The sequence below is a fragment of the Lonchura striata genome, chromosome W (assembly GCF_050655825.1).
Source record: "Lonchura striata isolate lonStrDom1 chromosome W, ASM5065582v1, whole genome shotgun sequence".
Lineage (NCBI taxonomy): Eukaryota > Metazoa > Chordata > Aves > Passeriformes > Estrildidae > Lonchura > Lonchura striata.
This window is the reverse complement of record NC_140743.1, coordinates 19,226,375-19,251,220: the sequence shown is the minus strand read 5'-3', so window position 1 is coordinate 19,251,220 and position 24,846 is coordinate 19,226,375. Positions and strand designations below refer to the sequence as shown.

Genomic DNA, 24,846 nt, shown 5'->3' with positions numbered 1-24,846 from the left:
AAACTTTTTAAAATAGTGTTATATATTCTTATAGGGTTTGTAGTTCTACTTGTTCTGCCATGCATTTTCATGTGCATTCGAAGAGCCTTGAACAACATGGCAAAGCAGGTGTTTCTGGTTCAAACAGAGAGGGGAGATGTGGGAACTCAAAATGTCTCTCAGACATTTTTAGAGGTTCCAGGCCGTGGTCAGAAGCATTCTAGACCGTGGCAGACAACTGAAAAACAGCTGTGATTTTGAGTTTGAGCCATGGAATGAATTACCAACTTTGGAGGTGGAACAAGCAATCACAAAAGGTTAGATAGTATAGTAAAAGTAGTTACAAAGTAGAGGGGAAATTTTTTTAGTATTGTACAGGGGGGTTTTTAACACATGTACAGGGGGGTTTTCACTTTGTACATGGGGGTCAGAAGTTCTAAGATGGAGGAAAGTGGGCTGATCCTGTTCTTCCTCCTTCTTCTTCCTTACCTCCATGTTCTTGGTGATGTTGGCACTCACAGATTGGTTTAGAGTAGAAAAACACTTGGCAACGTAGGTAGTAGGTATTGGGGAATAATTGTAAACATGTAATACGTAATATATTTTATAAAAGATAGCAGCAGCCCTGGGCGGAGAGAGAGACGAAGAAGACAGCAGATAGAGAGGATGTCAGGGTGTGTGTGTGCCTCTACCCAGGCCGCTGATCAAATAGCCGCAGTCCAAGAACATAATCTGTTAGATAACTAGCAATAAACTGCCTTGAGACCGAACAGCTAAGCCTGCGGAGTTTTTCTTTGGAAGCACGGGTTGGAGGAGGAATTTCACCACCACATGAGGCCCCAAAGCAAGGCTGGGGTTCTCACAGATTACAAGGAACTTTAGGAAAAAATGGTAATAGATGGGGAGTTGAATGTCCAGAAGGAGAGAGATAGATTTGTTTTGCATTTGATCTTTGAAATATAGTTCAAGACTCAGTAAAAAGGCAATTAGTAAACAAAAAAGTAAAACCAGCACAGAAATATAACTCTGTATTGACCCCAAATTATATACTGAATTGTATTATAAGACTCCAAGCAGTTATAGAGAAGATAACAAAAAAATCTGCACAGGCATTAGAATTAATATTGAGTCAGCGAAGCCAAACAAAAACTGTAGTGTATCAGAATAAGTAGGCTTTAGACTATTTACTGACTAAAGAAGGGGGTGTTTGTGGTAAGTTTAGTATAGCACATTGTTGAAAATAGATGACAATGGGGACGTCATCCTGGAAAAAAAAAAACAAAGGTTATCAGAAAAGAATAACCCAGGTACCGGTCCAAAAATTGGAAAACAATGTTAAAAACTAACTGGTGGAGTAATGTATTGAGGATAGGATGGTGGAAGAAATTAGGATTCTTCCTTTTATGTGTTACAAGTGCTTTGATGTTTCTTCTTTTTTTAATTCCATATTTGATTTGATTACCAACATAGTCTGGGGTGTTAAATTTTAGATAAATGGTATGCTCTGTCTCACCCCTCGAAAATGTATGGTTTATTCCAAGCCTGTAATGCTCCCCTGAAGTATCATGTGTCTGTAATCCCATTGGCCCAAATCTTATTCTGTGCCCACTTTGAATCTCCCTGTTAACTGTGTGTGGGACCAGGCTCACTCTCTTGGCCGGTGCTCTCTCAGCCTGTCTCTCCCCCTCCCCTTTCCCCCTCCCTCCCCATTTCCCCCCTCTCCCTCAGAAACCATACTGCTTCCTGGGGGTAGGACCCCCAATAAACCCTCATCTAATTAGCACCCTCAGAAGCTGTGTGGAGTCTCCTTGCCTGCCTGCTGCTACCAGTGAACTCACAGCTTAGGGGGCCCCCCAGGGACACCCCGGGAACACCCCGCGGGTTCCCCCAAATGCATTGCAACAATAATCCAAAGAATGCATGCAAGTGGATAAGAAATATTGCTCAAGACAAATGATCTATAAAGAATAAGAGGGGGGATTGTAAAAAATGCATATTTTATGATTGGCTCTTCGCAAATATTAAATTGAATATTATATGTGTTATGGAGGGTTATTTTGTAATACTGTATTGATCCTATTTAAGTAGTGTGTTAAATATAGTTTGAGGTTACAACATAATGTTAAAATAGAAACTATGCGATGTAAGATATTTTTTACTAGCTCAAGAAAGGGATAAGATAATCAAGAAACTTTTCGCACAGAGATAACAGCGACACGAAACCTGTAGAGTTACAACCTCCTTATCAGAAAAGACAAACATTCTTCCACCTTCTCTCCATCTTTATGGAACCACCAGGATTAAGGGGAAGAAGTTGACAAGAACCAGAAAAGTTCTTAATTTGCAAGGAATTTATGCATCATGTATGAGATATATGAATATGCATCAGGCTATTGCTTTTAAAGGTTATTCCTTTGTTTGCAAGGCATGTTTTTGGCAGCTTAGTGCCCAAAAACATCTGGACATCCATAATTCTTTGCTTTTTATTGTCTCGTATTGTCCTAATCCTCATGGTCCAAATTTTTATTACTTTAATTTTATCACTATTTTTATAACTATTTTATTACTAATAAACTTTTAACATTATAAAAAACAATTGATTGATGTTTTTCACATCCTCTTTTCCCTTCAGGGAGGGCTTGTTCTCCTAAACCTTCCAGGACTCCAATTTGGCTATGAACAACCTCCAAATAACCACGTGTTAAGACACTTCCCTGCCCTTCATACAGAAACTGCATTCAAACTCCTGTCCTCCTTCAGCACCAAGACATCATCATTCCAGATTCCAACATCCCAGAGTCTGCCTACCACCCCTTCCCCTTCTTCAACCTCTCTCTTTCTTCCCTTTGCACTTTCTTTTCTTTTCCCTATCTTTTCCTTTTTTTTTTTTCCCCTCTGATTCAACACACCTCGGACTACATGAGGTGTACACACAACTAGTTTATTTCTAAAAGTAAGTCCACAGTTCTCTCCTCTTCAGGTACAACCCCCACTTCCAGTTGCATCTGCAAGTCTCTCCCTAACAATTTGATGCTTGCTCTAGGAACCAACAAGACATATCCCATTCAAATTCTAGTTTTTCCTTCAATTACCATATCTTTTATGACAGCAACTGTAAAACTCTCTCCTTTTTCCAAATGTTTACCTTTACAGTGTCTTTGCTTACACTATAACCTTTTGGAATATTCAATAGACAGGTTCTTTCTGCCTCTGTGTTTACCATAAATTCTAATTCTTCTTCTTGGGGACCCCCTTTTAAAGTTATCACAGATTCCAGATGGTATTTGTCCCCCAGAAAACAGAGCTTATGACTTCCCTGTTCCTCTTCTGAGCCCATCTCTCGGAAGATTTTCAGATCTTTTATCCAATCTGGGCAATCTCTTCTATAATGTCCTTCGACCCCACAGTAAAAACAGATATTTCACGAATGCTCCTGAGATTTGGTTTGTACTGAGGTTCTGTTCTTGTCCTTTCCCCTGTCTCTATGACTTTCATGTCTAGGAGTGGTGCCTGGGGGTTTTAGAGTTCTCTGGAAACTACTTTCTTGCATAGTGGTTACCATAATTTTTGCTTTCATTTTAGGTTTTTCTTCATCTCTCTGGACATAAGTCTTTTGAGCCTCCTTTAATAATTTATCTAGTGATCTTTCATGCTAGTCTCACTTTTTTTTTATATTTTTTTCCTAATATCTGGCCATGCATTAGTGACAAAATTTATTCTTAACAGATCTTGTCCCACCATAGTCTCAGGGTCTATTCTGGAATATTGTTTCATATTTCTCTTAAGTCTGTCTAACCATTCAGTTGGAGTTTCTTCTTTCCCCTGCGGTCCCTCAAAAGCCTTTTTAGGATTTTGCCTTCGGGGTGCTGCCTCTTTTATTCCCTTGATTATCAAATTACGATAATAATTCATGTGTTTCTTCCCTTCCTCATAATTTGGACTCGAATTAGGAGGTGCTATTGGCATTTTCTGATCTCCTGTGGGGGGCCTGCTGGTTTTCCCTTTTCCAAATTTTTATCCCAGCAGCCCTGATTATTTGCTTCTCCTCCTAAAAAAACCCCTATTTTCATCCCAAGACGATAAGGTGCTTCTTCTTCAGGGAGAAAGTTTTCTTGAACAGCAGGAGCTGTCATTACCAAGGGAACGGGACCCAGGGCAGGGACGGATGGAAGTGTCGAAGGAAGGAGGAGTGAGGGGAGGGATCCCACGCCAAGGCTTGGTCCTCCAAGGGGAGGGCGTAGGCGGGGTCTGCTGCCGGAACCGCCAAAGGAGGGGGGGTCTTCCGGTGGAAACCGAACCAGAGTGTGGATGGCCCGCACATGGTTCGTGGCGGCTGGGTTGGCAGCTCCCATAGACAAAGCAGGCGGGGCGGGGGCGGCAGCAGTGGTGACGCCCAGTGCAGTCGGCACGGGCAGAGCTGCCGGGGGTGGGGCTGTGGGAACGGCCGCAGGAGAGGGGGTCGGGGATGGAGCGGTTGGAACAAACGGGGCGGCCGGCACGGCCGGCCCGGGGCCATAGACCACGCGGCAGGCGGAACCCCGGCATGGCCGGCAGAGTGGCCGTGGGCCAGGCAGCTGGGATTGGGGCAGACAAATTCACTGGCGAGACCGGAGCCGGGATGGGGGCCGGGGGCGGGGCGGGGGGAGGTAGCGGCGCAGCTTAGAAGGCAGCAAGCGGGAACGGAGAAGGTGATACTTGTAAAGGATCTCAATCTTTTTTCTTTCTTTTTTTCCCTCTTGTTCCCAGCCCTTTTCTTTCCCCTTTTTCTTTTCTTGCTTTGTCTCGGGGATTTCTGATATTTTAAAGATTTTTATTCTCCTACGATCTCACATCCAGCATGTGTCATATTATCTTTCTTCTAGATTAAACGGTTCTTTTGAATTTACAAATAAATTAAGAGCTTGACTGTTATAAATTTACGCCACAACGGATCATAATCCAATTAGAATTTTATTAATTACAGCAAGTAGGATATGAGCAAAGACTGCGCTGGACGGCCGGGGAGTCTCCGCTCCACCTCTGCCGCGCCGATTCGTTCAAACAGCCTTCTTTTTATTCCATCCTTTCCATGAAGTTCTGGGGGCCTCCTTTTGTCTAAGCTAATTCTTGGATCATCTTGCAGTTTCCTTCTGTTTAGGTAAGCAGTCTGTAAGTAATTGTGGTTATCTTTATCTTGTATCCTCAGTCTCCAGGTGTAAGTGATTGTGGTTCTCTTATCTTGCAAATGTTGTGCCCGCAGGCTATTTGCATATCTTCCGTTTCCTAAACAATACCTCAGTCTGTCGTTTCTCACACTCTGTTTCCTAACCTTTACATATATCTTAATAAACAATACCCTAGTCTGTAGTTTCTCACATTGACAAATCCAAACTTCAAAAAAAGAACAGTATCTAGGCCAATAAGCGTGGTCAGATCTTATTTCCTTCTTTGCCAATTCTATCATACAAAATTGGGTCATCTTTACCTTGTCCTTTCTCCTTGTACAAGGATTTGTATCCCAGTTAGCTAACATAATTCCCAAAGGGCTATCTTGGGGTATCTCTGATGGTACCCTTTTCCCCCCTATATAAAGCTTACTGATTTTCTGTCCCATTTTTCAAGATCTTATCAGTGAAAAAATGCATATTTTATTATTGGCTTTTTGCAAATATTAAATTGAATGCTATATGTATTATTTTATATTGATTAGAAGTGATGTATTAACATTTTAATAGTATGGTAAATGTAGTTTTATAGTTAAAATAGAAACTATGTATGTGGGGTTTTTTTAAAAGGAATGAGATACTCGCTTCGAGATAAGTCACAGAACACCTAAATCTTCCAGAGAAGAGGAATTTATGGGGCTTTTTTCCCTTTTATTAGACAGAGGAAAGAAATGTTAGCAAACCTCTTAGACTTACACGAAGTGGACCCCTGTTGCCAGAGAATCACTGGCCTGTGTAGGCCCCCACCCTGACCCCTTCTACCTCCCCTGAGGTTTGGCTATCCCTCTGAATTGTTAAAACAGAAAATCACGGACAAAAGTTCTCTAACTAGTCAAAGTTAGAAAGTGGTATGTTTATTACGCCAGCGAGCAGCACCATGGGGATCATCCCCGAAATGCATGACCGTGGCGCACAAGGATTTTTGCCTTTACTTATTTCCCAAAATAATACATATGCACAACCCCAGCACCTCCCATCCCCACTTTGTATTAAAATGAGGTTATTAGTCTTTCAGGTGTGCGCAATTCTTCTCTTGAATTGGGTCCCTGGTCTCGAATTGGGTCAGTGGTCCCAGGGATGCAGTCAGGAAGGTCTTTGTCAGGTCTCTATGACCCTCTGGCATGATCCAAGGCCCCCTGCTTCCTGATGGATTGACATAGGGTCCAGGTGCTGGGCATTGTTCTGCTGGTTTCAATATGTTCCTATGAAGGTTCACTTGCTCCACTTCCTTCTACAAATAAGCTCATCATATAACAATTAGCTTTATCTTAAGCATCTAATAATCATTAACCTATAATTGGTGTATCAAACTTCAATATGAATTGGTTCTGACCCTCAGCTAAAATCTTAACCCTTTTAAATCGTGATTCATTCCCCACTCCTTCAAAGTTAGTAAGTTCTTTTACTAATATACAGATTCTTCATCTAGCAAAGCTGCGCAGTAAGTGTCTCTTAAAACTGTACCATATGCTCTTGATATTGACGTTAAAGCTGCTACTCACCACAACAATCTCCAATTCTAAACAAGTACTATAATAGACAAAATCAAACTTATACTAAGTTAAGCAAAACAATAATTGGATGAACTAAGGTATTGAGCAAGACAGTTGCAGTTGGAGACCACCCAAAGAGCACATCCCACCAATGATGGGATGGGCCTTCTTTCAATCTTTTAGACTCTCTGTATAGTCTCTGTCATGGTGTATTGTAATCAAAGTTTTCCTTTCTTGCTTAATCTTTACTTTTTTTAAGAATTCTCTTTAATTCATAATGCTTCTACAATTGGGTAACTAAAGCTAAGTTCATCCCTATAGGCACAGATGATATTTCTTGGACAGTAATCAAATTCACCTTTATATGTTGGTATGATACAACAGGTGCCTGATAGGAAAAATAACATCCGTCAGTTTTGACAAAGTTGCAAATGCACATGTTAAATTGAGTTTTATTCACAGTGATCTCATCCACCATTATAGTGGGGCATGCTGTCCTGAGGCAGGCAGAACCTTGTCCTGTATACACAAGCAAGGTTGTCTGGTTAATGGGATGCATTTTAAAGTGACAAATACTTTGCTCTGTATCTAAACAAACATCTTTATCATCACTTACATTACCTTCACATATAAACCCTAATTGTTCCCTCATTGAGCAAGGTTCTAAGTTAACAGTTCGCCACATTCTTTTGACCTTTCGTGCCCACATTCTGTGTTCAAAAGGATATAGTATGGTCCCCTCGTGATTTAGGAACAATTGGATATATCAAGCTTACTGATGCATCACATATGGTTAAAACAAAAGCTGTTACCATATTCATCATGGGATCATAAGTAAAATTAAAACCCACTAGGATTGAAGTTATTTTTCTAAATCTGAGGTGTTATCCCAAACAACTTTACGAATTTCGTCAGGGAATATGTCTTCTTCCCCATCCCCAATAATTGAAGCTGCCACTGATTTCATCCATAATTGTGCCTGTGTACACCCAAAAGCCAAAGATATGTTCCCACTAGCTGTACCTAAAGTATCAATTATCAATTGATGATCTCGTTCTTCCATATTGTCCTATGCTGGTAATATTTTGGATAATTGTTCCAATAAATCTCTACCCAAAAGTGCTGATGGAGCGTTGGGCATATATAAGTACTTGTGAATTCCCCATTGTTTCCCAAGTTTATATTTCAATGGCCTACAAAAATAATCTCTTTCAGATTGGCCAGTTGCCCCCTTTACCATGACATAATCATCTGTTATTGGCATTCATGCTTTATTTAACGCCGAATATGTTGCCCCTGTGTCTATCAGAAATTCCATTTCTTTTTTCTTGCCCCCTAGTTTCATTATAACCAGAGGGTCTCCTACGGTAAGATCTTCTTGTCCACATCAGTCTTCCTTAACATGGGCAACTACCACCCCCCCTTTTTGATCTCCTCTGTTTTGTTTGTTGCCTTTTCTTAGTTCCAGGCACTGGTTTTTCCAGTGTCCAACTCTCTTGCAGAATGCACATTGATCTCTCCTTAGCCGAGGTGGTCCCTGTCTTAGTGGCCCTTGTCCACATTTCCCTTTTTCTTCTTCCCTTACTACTGCTAATAATTTTTTAATCCCTTCATTGCACTTTTCTTCCTGGTTACTAAATACTTTCCATACCTTTTCTAGCAAAGTCTCTAAATCCCGCACTGTTGGACCCTGTATCTTCTGAAGTTTGCATCTAATGTCCCCTGTAGATTGTCCTATGTCCTGGCTTGTAAAATAAGCATGTATTCTATTTGCCATCTGTTGGAGGTTGGACAGTTTTCTTATCTCTTCCAAGAACAATGTCTCCCTTCGGGGAGATATGTTAATGGACCATTAAATGACTCACTGCATGGCTGGTAAAGTTACATCATCCCATTGTGAGATGCTCCACCCAGAGGGAGGAGCCAAGCATTCCCTACATGCATAAAACCAGCATTTTTTGAGACATCAGGGCAGCCTCTTTGCTGGATTCCCAGGAGAGCAGCTTCTTCTCTGCTGGATTCTCAGAGGAGCAGCTTCTTCCCCACTGTATCCCCAGAGGAAGACCAGGCCCATCACCAGACCTTCAGAGAAAACTACACCCTTCTACAGATCACCGTTTCAGCAGCATTTCATCTGCCACTCCAGGAGGAGCAGCCACCATTTAACTAGACTATTACCAACACCCTGACTCCTCAGGGTGTCGGGTTTCTGACTCTATCAGTAGTTTTGTTTGTACTAATTACATGTTTTTTATTTAGTTTTTTTTTCCCCTAGTAAACAACTGCTATTCCCATTCCCATATCTTTGCCTGAGAGCCTTTTAATTTTGAAATTGTGGTAATTCGGAGGGAGGGGGTATACCTTTTCCATTTCACAGGAGGCTCTTGCCTTCCTTCACAGACTCCTATCTTTTCAAACCAAGACATCCTAAGAATAAGTCCACTAGACGTTGTATCCCTTCCTCAGATTTAGGATCTAAAGTTGTATAATGACGCATTGCATCCAGCAAATGTTCTAGAAATTCAGAAGGTTTTTCGGTGGGACCTTGCTTAATTGTATATAGGGCTGACTATATATTGGTGGTTACCAATATTGGGAATGGGACATGTCCTGGCTTGTCTGGCCCCTGCTGCTGGACCAAATGGCGGCAACTGTGGTGTTTCACCCCAGAGACACCTTTGGCTAGCTGGATGTTGCAGCTGGGCACATGGAGACAAGCCCAGGCATGCCGGAGCTCAGGTGGCGGTGGGATGGAGGTCTCTCTTGCAGAGGTTCCACTCCTCAGGTTTCCTGCTGTTGGAGAAGCTTTTAAGGCTATGGTGAAGGAAAGGAGTTGGTTCTGATGGAGGGTTTAATCAAGAGCTTTTCTGGCACACAGGCCTCTGAATCCAGTCGCAGCTCCAAGCAGAACTGTGAATCCAGTCACTGCTCCATCAGAACTCTCCGGACCTCGTGGTTCCCCTCTCTTTTACCTGGGTGAGGGGGGAAGGGATAGGGAGCCCACCAACCAGGTATGGGAGAGGAGGTCTCAGGGGACAAAGGACACGTGGATGGCCCAATGCCCCCTGGGGGTGGAGGGCATCTTTTGAACCTACCCAATCACTCAACACACTTCTGGAATGACAGGAGTGACAGACAGTGCTGGCAGGGGTCAAGGTGGGGAAAGGAGGAGTGATTGACACACTTGGGAGGACAACTTCAGGGAAGAAAACCAGGGTTCTGGGGAAACCATGAAATCACACCGCAACATTTGACCAGTTTATTGTTTTTGGGATTGCCCTTTCTAACTCCCTTACTATGAAGTCTTGATAATCATCTTGTCTTTCCATATCATGAACATAATTAGCATTCTAATGTGGATCGTGAAGAGGAAAGACATCTCTTATATCACTCTGTGTTATTCTACAATCATCCTCTGCTAAGCCCCCTGCTACTTTTAAAAACAATTGTTTTTCTGTTTCAGTTAAGGCATCCAGTAATGTCTTGGTTCGACAAGACAGGAGTCTGTGAAAGAGGGCAAAGCCTCCTGTGCAATGGAGAATGGCAAACCCCCCTCCCTCTGAATTACCAGGATCTTTAAATTAAAAGGCTCTCAGGCAAAGATATGGGAATGGGAGTAACAACTCTTTACTAGGAGAAAACTAGACAACAATTTAAAAAGGCAAATGCAATCGGTACAAACAAAACCAGTGAAAAAAGTCCAGAACCTGAGGATTCGGGGTGCCAGTATCAGTTCTGCTGGGACAATTGCTTCCCTTGCAGTGGATGATGAATTGCAGCTGCAGTGGTGATCTTTAGAAGGGTATAGTTTTCCTCTGAAGATCTGGTGGCAGTGGGGCCGGTCTTCCTCTGTGCCGGGGTTGCCTCTGAGCTCCGCCGCCGTCGCCTCAGCGCGCGCCGGCTGCTTCGCTGCGAGTGCCGCCGAAGAGCTTCTTCCCCGGGAATCCCGCGAAGAGAGAGAGCCAGCTGCCTCCCTCCCCAAAAGCTACCCCTTTAAAACAATAATAGAGTGCTTGGCTTCCCCCTCTGGGTGGGACCCCTCACAATAGGATGATGTTACATTTACCAGCCCGGCAGTGAGTCAGTCAATAGTGTATAAACAAACCATTGCCTCTACGGGGCAAACCATTGTCTCTGAGAGAGATAACAAAAACCTGTCCAACAGGTTTGCCTTCAACAGATGGCAAATAGAATACAAGCTTATCTTACAACCCAGGACAAGTAACAACTGGAAATCTGACCAATCAGCTCGATGCTGTTTAACCATAAACTTTAATTTCTTTGCAGCACCTATTGGGTCACTCCAATAATGTTTAGCAATCTTTTCCTAAACCTCTTAATCTGTTGTAGAAAAAGGAATTTTAACCAACAATGTCTTCCCTTCAGGACTTACTGCCTCCCTCAAAGGTGCTTGTATAATTTTCTTAGTTTGTTTCCAAGTCTGAGAAACTATAGGACCTTCTGGAGGGGTCTCATCTTGTTTGCTGTCACTGCTGGGTAGTTGGAAAAATGTAGGAGTAGTCAAGGTGAGGAATAGAATAGAAGCGGGAGTTGAACTTGAGATAGAAATTGGAGTGGATTCAGCTGAGCTTACAACCGGAACTGGAGATGAAATGGAAATAGTGTTGTTTAAACATGGAGCTGGACACCCCTAAATAAAAAACTAAACACAGTTGAGGGGTCTGGACACGTACAATATGCTGACTGAGAAGGAGGAAAACACAACCCCCGATCAATGTTTGACCTGTCACCATAACCGACAGAAAACTAGACTAGAGTGGGCTGTGGAATGCAGCAACAAAGAGGCAAGATTTTCCTGGTGTTACCATGAGGAAAGGAGAGGGGACAGCTGCTGCTGGGACTTCAGCAACAGACTCTGCACACCTCCTCACCCTTCAGCTACCTGGGAAAGCTACAACAGTGGGGGCGAGCTCTGTGTCGGGTCCCCTGCCCAGCTGATCTTTTTAATAAAGAGCTGAACATTAATAAAGGCATAAGCCCTGTTCATTTCAATTAGAGGGTGGAGCAAGAGCTGGAGTTGGAATTGAGGGTGAAGTCTTAGGGGGTGGAACAAAAGCTGAAGTCCAGACAGGGAAGTCAGGGGGTGAAACAATGGCTGGAGTTGGAGTTGAGGGTGAAGTCTTGGGAGGTAGAATAAGAGTTGGAGCTGGAGTTGAGGTTGTTCCCAAATTTGCTGCCCCTCTCCACCCCTCTTTCCTTCTAGGAAGTGGTTCAAACAGATCCCCCAACTCTTGCTCCAGTGAGTCAGCTGGATATACCTTGTCTGGGTGTGTGCAGCATTGACTTATGGATCATGCACTACAACACTATGTCAACCTTCCCCTACTAGCCTCATTATCTTTTTCCAGGGCCAACACAAAGGGGTCAGAGGTAGCCATGAGTCCACAATCCCTCTGCTACTCAGGGTGATTCTGGAGGGAGAAAAGCATGTCAGCATATGTCACCTCTTCCCATTTTTGCTCCTGTCTCAAAAACAACATAAGCTGTAACAAGTCTCATAATGTAGGGTTCCAGTTGGGGACCACCTGACCACCTCTTCAAGCCTATAAAGTGGTCACCACTGTGTGGAAAATCTCATGAGGGTCCTTTTATTTTTTTATCCTCCCATACCCTTACTTGTTTCTTCCAGTGTGACAAAATACACTTTAAAAGACTACTTTTGGGGATCTCTTTACTCTGGTTGCTTCCCATCGCTCCCCTTCTCTTTAACAAAACCACCCCTCTACTCCAATCCTTATTACCTCTTCCTTTGCTTCTTGTTTCGCTTCCACCCAAACCTGGCTTTGCAGATTTGTACAGTCCTTTCCCAGTCTTCTTCTCGCACAGCCCACTGCTCAGCTACTAAATGTGACTTTCTGCACACCAGCTCTAAAATCCTTGTTTCTAAATCAGCTCGATCAGAGAGCTGTTGACACTGGGCACACTCTGTACCAGTTAGCAGAAGAACAGTAATAACGTCCTGCACAAATGTTACACTGCAGTAACACCCACACACAATGCCAACCTCGAGATGCACCAAAAGCTGCAGGTAAATTCCCACAAATGCAAGCTATTTCATTTGCCCCTTCTTGACTCTCTAAATTCTCCACAGCTGGTTGCTCCCAATCCAAAGCCACTAGTCTCCCGGCAGATGTCTGATATAAACCTTCTAAATATACTCTCTCATTTCCCCTGTCTATCCACCAGTTTACTGAATTCACAAACTCCCACAAGTTGAGCCCAAACTACTGAAGCAAAAGAATTCCTCCTAGCCATCTGGTCAGATTAGATTCTTATGTAGGAAAGACATTTCTGTGCTGTTCTTGTGAGCCAGCTATTGTTACCAAGGCTATCGCCATAATGGTGTGAAGAAAGAGAGAGAAAAAAGTGTAAGCAAATCTGTACTTTGGTTGGCTTAAACTGTGTCATGGCTCCTTTCACCTATTGAAAGATTTGTTTTTCCTTTATGACCAATGGGCAGTGTGTGTGTTTGTTAAGTTAAATGTAAATACCTTGTAAAACTATAAAAACAACATGTTGCTTCAATAAATAAGTCTAACAGCCTTCTGGCTGAGCTCTGGTGCTTTGTCCCGTGTGGGGCTCTATAGCGACATCTGGTGGTCGTCCGCCATGATTGCAACTGGACTGCATAAACAGAAAAAAAAAAAAAGAAAAAAAAAAGAAAAAAGTTGAAGGGTACCCTAATGAGTGAAGGCAGCAAGGAGGCTACCGAGGTCCGGACCTAATTCAGACGTCTGATTTGAGGTGACCGATTGGGAAAAAAAGTGGGAAATAATTTGTGAAATGAGGAAAAGACTGTTTTGTCCACATGGAAAGCTATACTGAAAAGAAAAAATGCTCAAGCTTCTGATTATGCCCTTCATAGTTTATTGATATGGTGTAAGTCTCAGGACTTTGAAGCTGATGCTGACACTGCCTTCAGTGTCAGGGCATGGAAAAATGCTGGGAAGAGACTATGGGAAGTGATATCTAAGGGGGATAAAGACGGTTGTCAATTTGACCTCTACCTGGAGATTGTTGCATGAGGCATTGAAGGAATGGAAAGCAGTACAAGATAGAGGGGAGGAATTGGAGGAAGTGGAATTAGAGCAAGAAACTGAAGTGAAATGAACAGGGTCTATGCCTTTATTAGTGTTCAGCTCTTTATTAAAAAGTCAGCTCGGCAGGGGGGTGTTGTAGCTTTTTCCGGTAGCCGAAGGGTGAGAAGGCATGCAGAGTCTGTCCCTGGAGTCTCTGTGGCACACTGGTAGCCTGAGGTGAAGAGGTGTCCAGTCTGTATCTGAAGTCCCAGCAGACTGTCCTCTCTCCTTTCCTCCTGGCACACTGGTAGCCGAAGGGTGGGGGGATGTGCAGAGCCTGCTGCCGAGGTCCAGCAGCAGCTATCCCTCTCCTTCACTCCTGGTAACACCAGGAGGAGTGTCTCTTTTCCTTGTGCCTGCTTCCCACAGTCCAGTCCAGTCTGGTCCTCTGCAGGTTATGGTGACAGGTCAAACACAGACTAGGGATGGGATTCCCTTTTCCCCAACCTGCACACCCATCTAGCCCCCTCCACTGTGCCCCTCTTTTTCATTTTGGGGTGTTTTTCATCCCCAAAACCCCCTCCCATGATTCCACTGGATTATTTTGCATCCCAGTCCTAGTTTGGGTGGGGGTAGGTGATTCCCAGGAGCAATTAGGTAATTAACATTTCAATGTCAGTACTTAGTTCGAACCAAGTGTCCCAGCCAAGCTGTTTTGTTCATAACAGAAGTAGAGGAACAAGTGGAAGATGGGGCTGAGCTTTTCAATGTATCTTCCCCTCAGGAGTCTGCTGCAGTTGCTGTGGAGGCTCCCCCAAGGTTTGCTATTGTGAAAATCAAACAGCAGGCTGAGACTGCTTCTCTGTACTCATGTCTAAAAGACTGTATTATACTTGTGCATATTTCGCCTGCTCAGCAGTTAGTTGAACTGAGTACTAAATCAAAGTACCTTACGCCTACGCAGCAATTAGCCAAAATGAAGTTAAAGAAGAAGCGAAGATCAGGCTGGGTCATTGGCCCTTCTATCTCCCCCTGGGCCATTTGCCCCCCTGCCCCGCCTTCCCGTGGGTCAGCTGTTCTACCTTCCCCCTTCTGTATGTCGGCTGCTCCCCCCTCACCCTCCTGTGGATTGGCTGCTCCTCCCCCGCCCTCCCATGGTTCGGTTGTTCCCCCCCTCCTGCTTTCCCTTGAGCGGTCCGTCTCCTCTCCACGTTCCCTTGGGCTGTCCGCCCCTCCTTTGCCCCCTTCCAGTCTTCTGCCTTCGCTCCACCCTGCATTGAGCTGTCTGCCCCCCCTCTCCCTTCTGAACTGGCTGAACAAATGCAATCTTTAACAATGTGTTCTTCTTTGCCTAGTGATAGTTCTGAGGATGAACTGCCAGTGATAAGTACATCTAAAATAACACAGGGATCTGTTTCTGTTAGACCTCATAGCAGATCTAGGCCTGCTGTTTCTCGGACTTTGCCTCCCTACCAGGTGGCTTTGTCTACTCCACACCCTTTGCAATTTTGGGAGTGTGTGAGAACAAAAGCAGCTCAAGTGGGACACTGGAATTTGTTGGAGAAAATAGGCCCACCTAAAAGGATGCAGATGGCTGATGCTGCTTCTGGTGGGCCTGTGGCATTTCCTGTTTTCAAAGCTGCTCCTAATAGCCATCAGGTTTTTGCATGGAGGGTTGTGCAGGATCTCCAGGCAAAAGTAGATCAGTATGGTGTTAACTCTTCACAGGTGATGCAATTGATTCATGTTTTAAATGCTGATGTACTTGGTCCTTATGATATTGTTCGCCTTGCTGCGATTCTGTTTCAGACAGTGCAGTATGGTGTATTTCAAGCTATCTGTAAATAAATGGTTGAAAGAGTAGTTTTGGACACTATGCACTTACCTCAGCACGATCCACGTCATGCTGTGGGAGTTGGTGCCTTGCTGGGCAATGGACCATTCTCTAACCCAGATTTGCAAAGCAATCTGGGACACCCTGGTTCTGGCACAGGCTCAGCAGCTGGGTATGAGTGCTTTACTTAAAACAATGGAAATGGCAGCTCCTAAACCAAGGTATAGTACTATCCAGTAAGGGGTAAAGGAATCTTTTCTGCACTTTGTGGAAAGGGCTGCTGCAGCCCTTGAGAAGCAAGTAGAAGATGATAAGTTGAGGCAAATTTTATGCAGACAGTTAGCCTGGGGCAACATGAATGAAGATTGCAGGAGATTTATTGATTCTTTACTGGGGGATCCCTTACTGTCTGGGATTGTAGTTGCTTGCTTAAAGGTCGGTTCAGTTGAGCATAAAATGGCTGCTCTGGCAACAGTCTTGAAGTCTTTACCCAGATGTTCTGCTTGTGAAGAATCAGGGCATGTGAAGGCACAATGCCCTCAAACTGATGGACAGTTTGTATATTCTAGGGTAATTTGGGCCAATAAAGTGCCTTGTTATCATTGCGGTAACTTTGGTCTTATTGCTAAATTTTGTAAGTTACGATCTTTTTCAGGTGGTTGACAAGTGCAGGGAAACTGGATGAAGAACACGAAGGGGCACATGGAGACACAAATACCCCAACAATAATCATGAGCCTTGCCAGCACTGCAAAGCTCTCCATTTGTGAGCGATACACAGGGGCCACGAGAGGCTCCGCAGGGATTGATATACCGACAGCTGACACAGTAACTATTTTGACAAGAGGTATATGTAAAGTGCCTCTTGAGGCCCATGGTCCTAGAGGCCGAGGTTTGAGTACTTTTCTCATGGGAAGATCTAGTAGCACTATTCAAGGTATTAATGTGTATTTAGGTCTTACTGATTCTGATGATGTGGGACAAATTCATGCAATGGTGTCTCTTAGTGAACCTCCTATTGTTATTCAAAAAGGTACATGTGTTAGCGTTCAGAAACACACATAATCACAGGATATGATTATATGCAGGTGCTTTTATTAAGAGTTCTGGGAGTCGGGGTACAAACCCAAATCTGACTCCGACATGGCTTTCGAGCTGAACGTATTTTATATTCTATCATTATATAACTTACATATTAATTATTAAACTTATATTGTTCTATTGTATACATTGACATGAGTTTCTCGTGATCTTTCTTAGGTCCCTGACCACAGTTTCTCATGATTATTCTTATGATTAAACAGTAATTATATTTAGTTACTAAACAATCATCACATCTAACAATTATATCATTTATCATGTACTAGCTACACAGTGCGGTTCTAGAAAGTACTAGTTCTTCATGTGCGTAAGGTATTTATTTTTCCATGGCCTACTAATCTTATTTTCATGTTAACCCTAAATCCCCATGGTTTTAAAACCCTTTTACTATAATTTCCCCCCCTTTGAAAGTATTTTCACTTCATCATAAGTGCAAATACTTTCACTTGATACAGTCTTTAGTTTCTAAGTTTATACATGATGTTCTTCAAATCCAGGATTGACGTGAACGTTGTCATTGACTGGAGGATCAGAGAATGATGGGTGTGGATCCCGTGTCAGTGCCTTGATTATTTTCCGGTTCCCGGATGTCCTCTTCTGTATTTCTCCTTTTAGGACACTGTAGACTAACCAAATTACTAAGAACACAATAGGATTATTACACTCTCAATGATAGACTTAATCCATGAACTCACATTCCACCCTAACCCTTTGAAGACTATGTCTAACCAGCTTGTAGTCAAATCTTTCTGCTCTTCTTGTACTTCATGCTCTATTTGTTTTAACTGATTGATGTCATATTCTACATCTGCAGTTACATTTGGGATGTGGATGCAGCAATGCTATTGGTAAAGCCTGTGGCCACTGCAGTTTGTCTTCTTGGCATATTTTACTGATCTGCCTTTTTAGTGTCTGATTCATCCTCTACACCTGTCCACTTGACTGGGGTCTCCATGGCGTGTGGAGGTCCCAAGTTATTCCCAGCAACCTACTTACTTCTTTTACCACCGTGGCTATGAAATTGGGTCTCCTATCTGATGATATCCCTAGAGGCACCGCGAATCTGGGAATGAATTCTTGTAGAAACCACTTAAATGTTTCTTTTGCTTGGTTCGGGCGACAGGGAAGGGCTTCTGGGTATCCAGAAAATGTATCAACCCCTACTAACAAATATTTGTATCCTTGAGTTCTTGGTAATTCTAAAAAATCTACCTGCCAATAATCTAGTTCTATCCCTACATGAACCCTTCCTAGTTGTGCCTGTCATCTAGCCACTGGGTTGTTTTTCAAGGAAATCTCACACTTTGACATTATTGATTTTGCCATTTTTAACATTCGTACTGAGACCAAATAACATTTTAGAAATTTTACCAATGCCTCTGCACCCCAATGACATTAGTTATGTTTAATTTGTACAACCTCTCTCATTACCAAGGGGGGTACCACTATCTGTCCGTGTGCAGTTACATACCACCCTTCTGGATTCTTCTGTGCATGCAGTAAATGTCCCAATTTCTCATCTTCTGCTGAATATTTCGGCTGTGGAGGTAAGTTAAATTGAGATACATTAAATTTTAAAGGTACCAATGCCATTGCTCTTTGCACCTTTCTAGCAGCCGGTCAAGCTGTCCAGTCTACTTTTCAATTTCCCTCACACATTTTGGAGTTTCCTGATTGATGTGCCTTACAGTGCATAATTTCCACTTGTTCAGGTTTTTGTGCTGCTCTTATCAGCTGCAGAACTGCATCTTGATGTTTAATGTGCATCCCTTGAGACGAAAACAGGCCCCGTTCTTTCCATAGGGCCCCATGCACATGCACTACTCCAAATGCATATTTTGAATCAGTCCATATGTTCACCTTTTTCCCTTCACTTAATTCTAGTGCTCTGGTTAAAGCAACCAGTTCTGCCTTCTGGGCGGATGTATTTGGTGGCAATGCTTTTGCCTCTACCACTGTACTGATTGTTGTTACCACATATCCAGCATGTCTGATTCTGTTCTTCATGAAACTGCTTCCATCTCTGAACAACTCCCAGTCTGGCTGTTCTAGGGGGACATCTTTCAGATCCGCTCTAGCTGCACAGGTGTGTTCTATTACTTCCACGCAATCGTGTTCCAATGGGCTTTCTTCAGATGTTATACCTAGGAACAAGGCTGGGTCCAAAAGGTTAGTTGTTTTTAATGTTACATCATCTTGCTCTGTTAAGATTACCTGGAATTTCATCATTCGACTCGGGGAGAGCCAATGGCCCCCCGTCTGCTCCAACACTGTAGTTACCATATGTGGTACATAGACATCTATGTGCCTTCCCATGGTGAGCTTCCTCGCTTCTTGTATCAGGATCACAGTGGCTGTGACTGCCCGCAGACATGAAGTCCATCCGGCACTGATGTTGTCAAGTTGTTTGTAAAAGTAGCTAAGGAATGTCATCCAGAAACCACAACAATATCAGGTTTACTTGACACGGGAGCAGATGTAACTGTAATTTCACAGTTATTTTGGCCTCCAACATGGCCCCTCACTCAATCAACCTTTGGAGTTGTTGCGTTAGGTGGGTCAACTGTTGTTGCTTTATCTACTATTGCAATCACTATAACACATCCTGAAGGCCAACAAGCTAACATCAGACCTTATGTTACTAGTGCTCAAGCTAATTTATGGGGATGTGATTGTTTAACCCAGTGGCGCGTTAAAATTACTATGGATTTTTAGTGGGGACCACTGGGATGCAGGGCCTTAAACGTCCTGTTGTATCCTTGACATGGTTGACAGATAAGCCTGTCTAGATTGATTAGTGGCCCCTGCCTACTGAAAAGCTTCTTGCCCTGTGAAGCTTAGTAGCAGAAGAATTGCAAGCTGGACATATTGAAAAATCATTTAGCCCATGGAATACTCCTGTGTTTGCAATAAAAAAGAAATCAGGTAAGTGGAGACTTTTGCATGATTTGTGGTGAATAAACACTTTGATGGTCGCAATGGGTGCTTCACAATCAGGTCTTCCAACACCCACAATGATTCCACAAGAATGGGAAATAATTCTCATTGTTTGAAAGATTGCTTTTTTGTGGGGGTTTGTAATTTTCCCTTCTTTCCCCATTCCCCCTCCCCCCTTCCCGTGCGTTCCCCCTCCCTCCCGCGGTACCTTGTCTCATTCCTGTGTTCCCTTGTCCTTCCCCCTCGCCACACGGTCCGGTCCCTGCCTCCCCCCCGCCTTCCCCCTCGCCATGCGGTCTGGTCCCTGCCCCCCTCCGCCTTTCCCATCGCTGTCCCCGGGGTTTCCCTGCCCCTGTCCCCTGCCTACAGTCCAATTGGCCGCAGATCAGGTTCCCCCCTGCCCCCGGCACAGGGTATAAACAACCTGCGGGGTCGGTTTCCCGGGATCTCGAGGACACGCTCCCACAATAAACACGTGTCTGCACCCGAGTCCTGTGTCACCATTTCATATGTTCCTGCGCTAGAACTGAGCCTCGCACAGTCGAAGGGGAAAAAGCGGAGCTGCATCTCTCCCCCTCCCGCTGTGCCCCGCTGGCGCTCGCCCGGAGCCAGTCACTAACAGCAACAAATGGTAGCAGAGGAGGGTTCTTCCCATTGATTTGTGAAAAGGGGGAGAGAGAAAGGAACTCTGCCATCACAAGAGCTCTGCAGACGCTAAGAGAGTTGATGCGCCAGTGTCTAGGTTCGACAAGACAGGAATCTGCGAAGGAGGGCTAAAGCCTCCTGTGCAATGGAGAAGGTAAACCCCCTCCCTCTGAATTACTAGGAGTTTTAAATCAAAAGGCTCTCAGGCAAAGATATGGGAATGGGAGTAACAATTCTTTACTAGGAGAAAACTAGACAACAATTTAAAAAGGCAAATGCAATCGGTACAAACAAAACTAGTGATAAAGTCCAGAACCTGAGGATTCGGGGTGCCAGTAGCAGTCCTGCTGGGACAATTGCTCCCCTTGCAGTGGTTGATGAATTGCAGCTGCAGTGGTGATCTTTAGAAGGGTATAGTTTTCCTCTGAAGATCTGGTGGCAGTGGGGCCGGTCTTCCTCTGCGCCGGGGTTGCCTCCGAGCTCCGCCGCCGTCGCCTCAGCGCGCTCCGGCTGCTTCGCTGCGAGTGCCGCCAAAGAGAGCTGCTTCTCTGGCAATCCCCCAAAGTAAAGAGCTGCTCTGTTCCCAAAAAGGTACCCCCTTATATCCAATAAAAGAGTGCTTGGCTTCCCCCTCTGGGTGGAACATCTCACAATAGGATGGTGTTACGTTACCAGCCCTGCATTGAATCAGTCAATGGCCCACTAACAAACCATTACCTTTTAGGAGCAAAACCGGTTCTTGGAAAAGATAACAAACCTGCCCAACAGGTTTGCCTTCAACAGATGGCAAATAGAATACAAGCTTATCTTACAACCCAGGACAGCCGGGCAGAAAACAAACCCAAAGCTCCGGGACCCTCTTCATCCTCGCCGTGTGCTCTCTACCTGCCCGGGAGCGGCCGCGCTGCGGGGCAGCCAGACTGCAGGGGCAGGAAGCCGGGTAGACTTACCCGAGGACAAAGAGGAGAGTTTGGCAGAGGCTCGATGGACTGAGCTCGAAGAGTGGCCTGTCAGGGGACAGCATTTGAATGGAGACCAGAGACTGACAGTGGCCGAACCCAGAGATTCAGGGGACGAACTCTGGGTTAACGGGAACACCCAGGTCTCTGGGAGAGCCAAACTACGAAAGAATGCGTCCTCAGTTCAGCACTATGTTCCACCACCGAGGAGAGAGATAGAGATTTCACCGCCTGAGCCCGGAGGGTAAGTTGGGTCAGAGCAGGGTGTGGGACCCTGGTGGGTGGCTGGTCTACCTTTTTTCTTTTGAGTTTTAACCACTGTCCACATCCAGATGGGGGCTGTAGCCTTGCATGTCCCTGGCAGCCAGGAGGCTTTTTCTTTTCTGAGGAGGACGCAACCTCACTCGGTCTTTTCTGGGGTAACTCATACTGGAAAGCTCCTTCTCTTTCTCGGAAAGCTGCCTTTTCTACCCTCTCCTCCCTATTCTGGGCTATGGGGGCAGGGGGGGTCGAAAGGACACCAATGGGACAGAATTGTAAATGGTGACACGTCAGCTATGGGAGAATTGTAAACATCCTAAGAGAGGCCCTTCACATCCACGCATTTTGTCGGCTACCAGCCGCCTCGGGCCCCTCTCCTGTAGTTTTCCCCCTCGGCTTCTTTGAAGGTCCCCCTTCCCTTTTCCCCATGGACTTCCCTGAACCTCGTCCCTTGGGGATGGCACCGGCCAAGCCGCCCCAAGCGCCCTGCCGGACACTGTTATCCTCCCTTAGGGGTGGCATTGGCCGTGCCTCCCCGGGCGAGATGCAGTGCACCCGGCACCCCCTCCCAAGATGGCTCTGGCCACGCTACTTGGAACCCATTTTCCCGCCTTGATCCTCCTTTTCCGCGCCTGGTTTCCCGCCAACCCCATCCCTTCCCCAAGGTCCCTGCACCATCTCTGCATGAGGCTAGTCCCTATTATGGGAAGATCGGGCTGGATATTCCCCAATCCTTCTTCTGGCTCTTCCTCTGAGGGGAAGGATCGGGAGGGACCTTCTTCCAAGGAAATGGAGTCAAAACCCGTGACTGGGGATCCGTCATTTTGTTTTCCCCCTAAGATGGTGGCATCCTGGTCCACCCCTTACCGATTCCCCTTATTATTCATGACAACCGCTAATTAAGTGATTGTCTGATGTTCCTATCTTATTCCTTAATGTACCCTACCCTATGTTCCCTTTTATTTTGCTACAAATTCTTCTTATTGCTTTTGATTATTTTTGGAATAATCTGTTTGTTCAGTTATATCCTATAGAAGGAAAGATCATCCTCTGTAATTACTGTTCACAATTCTATGCCAACTTCGCAACCAAATAATCAAATTGGAGAAACCACATCGCTGTTCGCTGCCTGCTTCTGCTCTGCTAGAATTTGAAAAGTACAAGCATCACATCATGAATCCTGCTTTCATCCTCAATACAGAATGTGTTTATGATAATTTTGTACCCTTTATCTTCAGTTGTAATGTAGAAAAGATTTTTGCCCCATTCATTGTAACTATGATTGGTGTATCATTTTCTGATGTCTCTTTGTAACATTGCTAATTTGTTTTTACCTCAGAACTCCCTTTCCTTTATGTTAATACAAAAGGGTGAGCTGTGGGGGTTTGTAATTTTCCCTTCTTCCCCCCATTCCCCCTCCCCCCTTCCATGGTCCTTTGTCCCATTCCTGTGTTCCCTTGTCCTTCCCCCTCGCCATGCGGTCCGGTCCCTGCCCCCCCCCCCCCCACCTTCCCCCTCGCCACGCGGTCCGGTCCCTGCCCCCCCCTTCCTTTCCCATCGCTGTCCCCGGGGTTTCCCTGCCCCTGTCCCCTGCCTCCCGTCCCATTGGCCGCAGCTCAGGTTCCCCCCCACCCCCGGCACAGGGTATAACCGACCCGCGGGGTCGGTGTCCCGGTGTCTCGGGAACACGCTCCCACAATAAACACGTGTTTGCACCCGAGTCCTGTGTCACCATTTCATCTGTTCCCACACTAGAAGTGAACTTCGCAGAGTCGAAGGGGAAAAAGCGGCGCTGCATCTCTCCCCCTCCCGCTGTGTCCCGCTGGCGCTCGCCCGGAGCCAGTCGAGAACAGCAACCCTTTTTTACAATTCCATTGGCTGATCAGGATAAGAAAAAATTTACCTTTACTGTGCCTTCTTTAAATCATGATGAACCAGGCCAAAGATATCCATGGACGGTTCTGCCTCAAGGAATGAAAAATTCTCCAAGTATTTGTCAGTGGTTTGTGGCACAGGCCTTCTCTAAAGTCTGAGAGCAATTTAGCAATTGTTATTGTTTTCATTATATGGATGATATCTTGTTGGCATCTGAAAATAAACAACAACTATCAGCTCTTGAACAATGTGCTGTGACAAATTTAGAAGCCTTTGGTTTGGTTATCGCCCCGGACAAAGTTCAGAAACAGATGTCTTGGTAATATTTGGGGTTGATAATCACCAACACACGAATTGTGCCTCAACCTGTAAAATTGGACATTGAAATTAAAACTGTTACTGATGTACAGAAATTCGTTGGTGCAATAGGTTGGCTTAGGCCATACTTGGGGATAACTAATCATCAGCTGCAACCTTTGTTTGATTTACTGTCAGGGATTATTTCCTCTACCAATGAGGGACATTTGACCTCTGCAGCAAAAAAGGCTGTAGAATGTGAATTGGCCTGGACATCTAAATTTGTTACCAGGATAGATATTTCTGTTGATGTGCATTTATTTATTTTGAGAGATGATGAAATACCATGCAGATTGTTGTGTCAATGGAATGATAAATGGGAAGACAAATTGCATATTTTATAATGAATATTTTTATCTTTCAGGTCCCAAAAAAATAGCTCCAGGTCTTTATGAGCTTTTTGCAGACATCATTATCAAAGGTCGCAGACACAGCCATGAAATTTTAGGCTGTGATCCTGTAGCTACTGTCATACCTGTACAACAATGGTCTTTTGAATGGTTTTACAAAACAATGATGAGTTGCAATCTGCCTTATCTTCTTTTACAGGTCAAATAGCATATAATTTACCTTCTCATCCTATTTTGAATTTCACTAAGAAGATTGCCTTTCAGGGGAAACAACTTTATTCTTTTGTTCCAGTGGAAGGTGCAACAGTTTTTACAGATGGATCAGGGAAAACTGGAAAAGCTGCTGTAGCCTGGAAGAAGGATAACCACTGGGAATATGAAGTAATGGTTCAAGAAGGGTCTTCTGAATTAGTTGAACTTTGTGCTGTACTTCTGGCTTTTACCTTGTTTCCTGTGGATGAGACAGCCTGGTCAGAGAATGAGAAAATGAGATTCATTTTCTCACAGTGGACTTCTGACACTTTTTAAGGAGTTTTAGAGAAACTATGATAACTTTTTAGTATAAACAACCTGCAGGTGAAGCTTTCCTACTCTGTTTTTCTGTTCTTCTCAAGGACTGTTTGTGAGAAAGATATTTTTGTTAATTAGCCAATCAAGTACAATGTGTCGAAGCTGTCTATAAAAGAGGAGTTTTTTAAATTAAAGTGGCTGTTGTGCAAACCAGCCTTCTGGTGAATCTGTGTAATTTCTTGCTCAATGGCAAAAGTTTCCTAGTTCTGTAAATATAGTTACTGATTCTATTTATGCTGCTA

At 44.3% G+C, this 24,846-nt stretch overlaps 1 long non-coding RNA gene and 1 pseudogene across 2 annotated transcripts; both read left to right on the top strand.

Moving 5' to 3' along the window:
- The first annotated feature begins 4,255 nt into the window (after window positions 1-4,255).
- Window positions 4,256-23,172, top strand: LOC146763134 (uncharacterized). Of its 2 annotated transcripts, XR_014952568.1 has the most exons (4): window positions 4,256-4,301; window positions 4,943-5,116; window positions 20,957-21,435; window positions 22,474-23,172. It is a non-coding gene; the product is annotated as an uncharacterized LOC146763134 (long non-coding RNA). The 2 variants fall into 2 exon arrangements; XR_014952567.1 differs by lacking the exons at window positions 20,957-21,435; window positions 22,474-23,172 and adding an exon at window positions 18,086-18,217.
- LOC146763135 (endogenous retrovirus group K member 9 Gag polyprotein-like) lies at window positions 14,921-16,352 on the top strand (annotated as a pseudogene).
- Window positions 23,173-24,846: the final 1,674 nt, after the last annotated feature.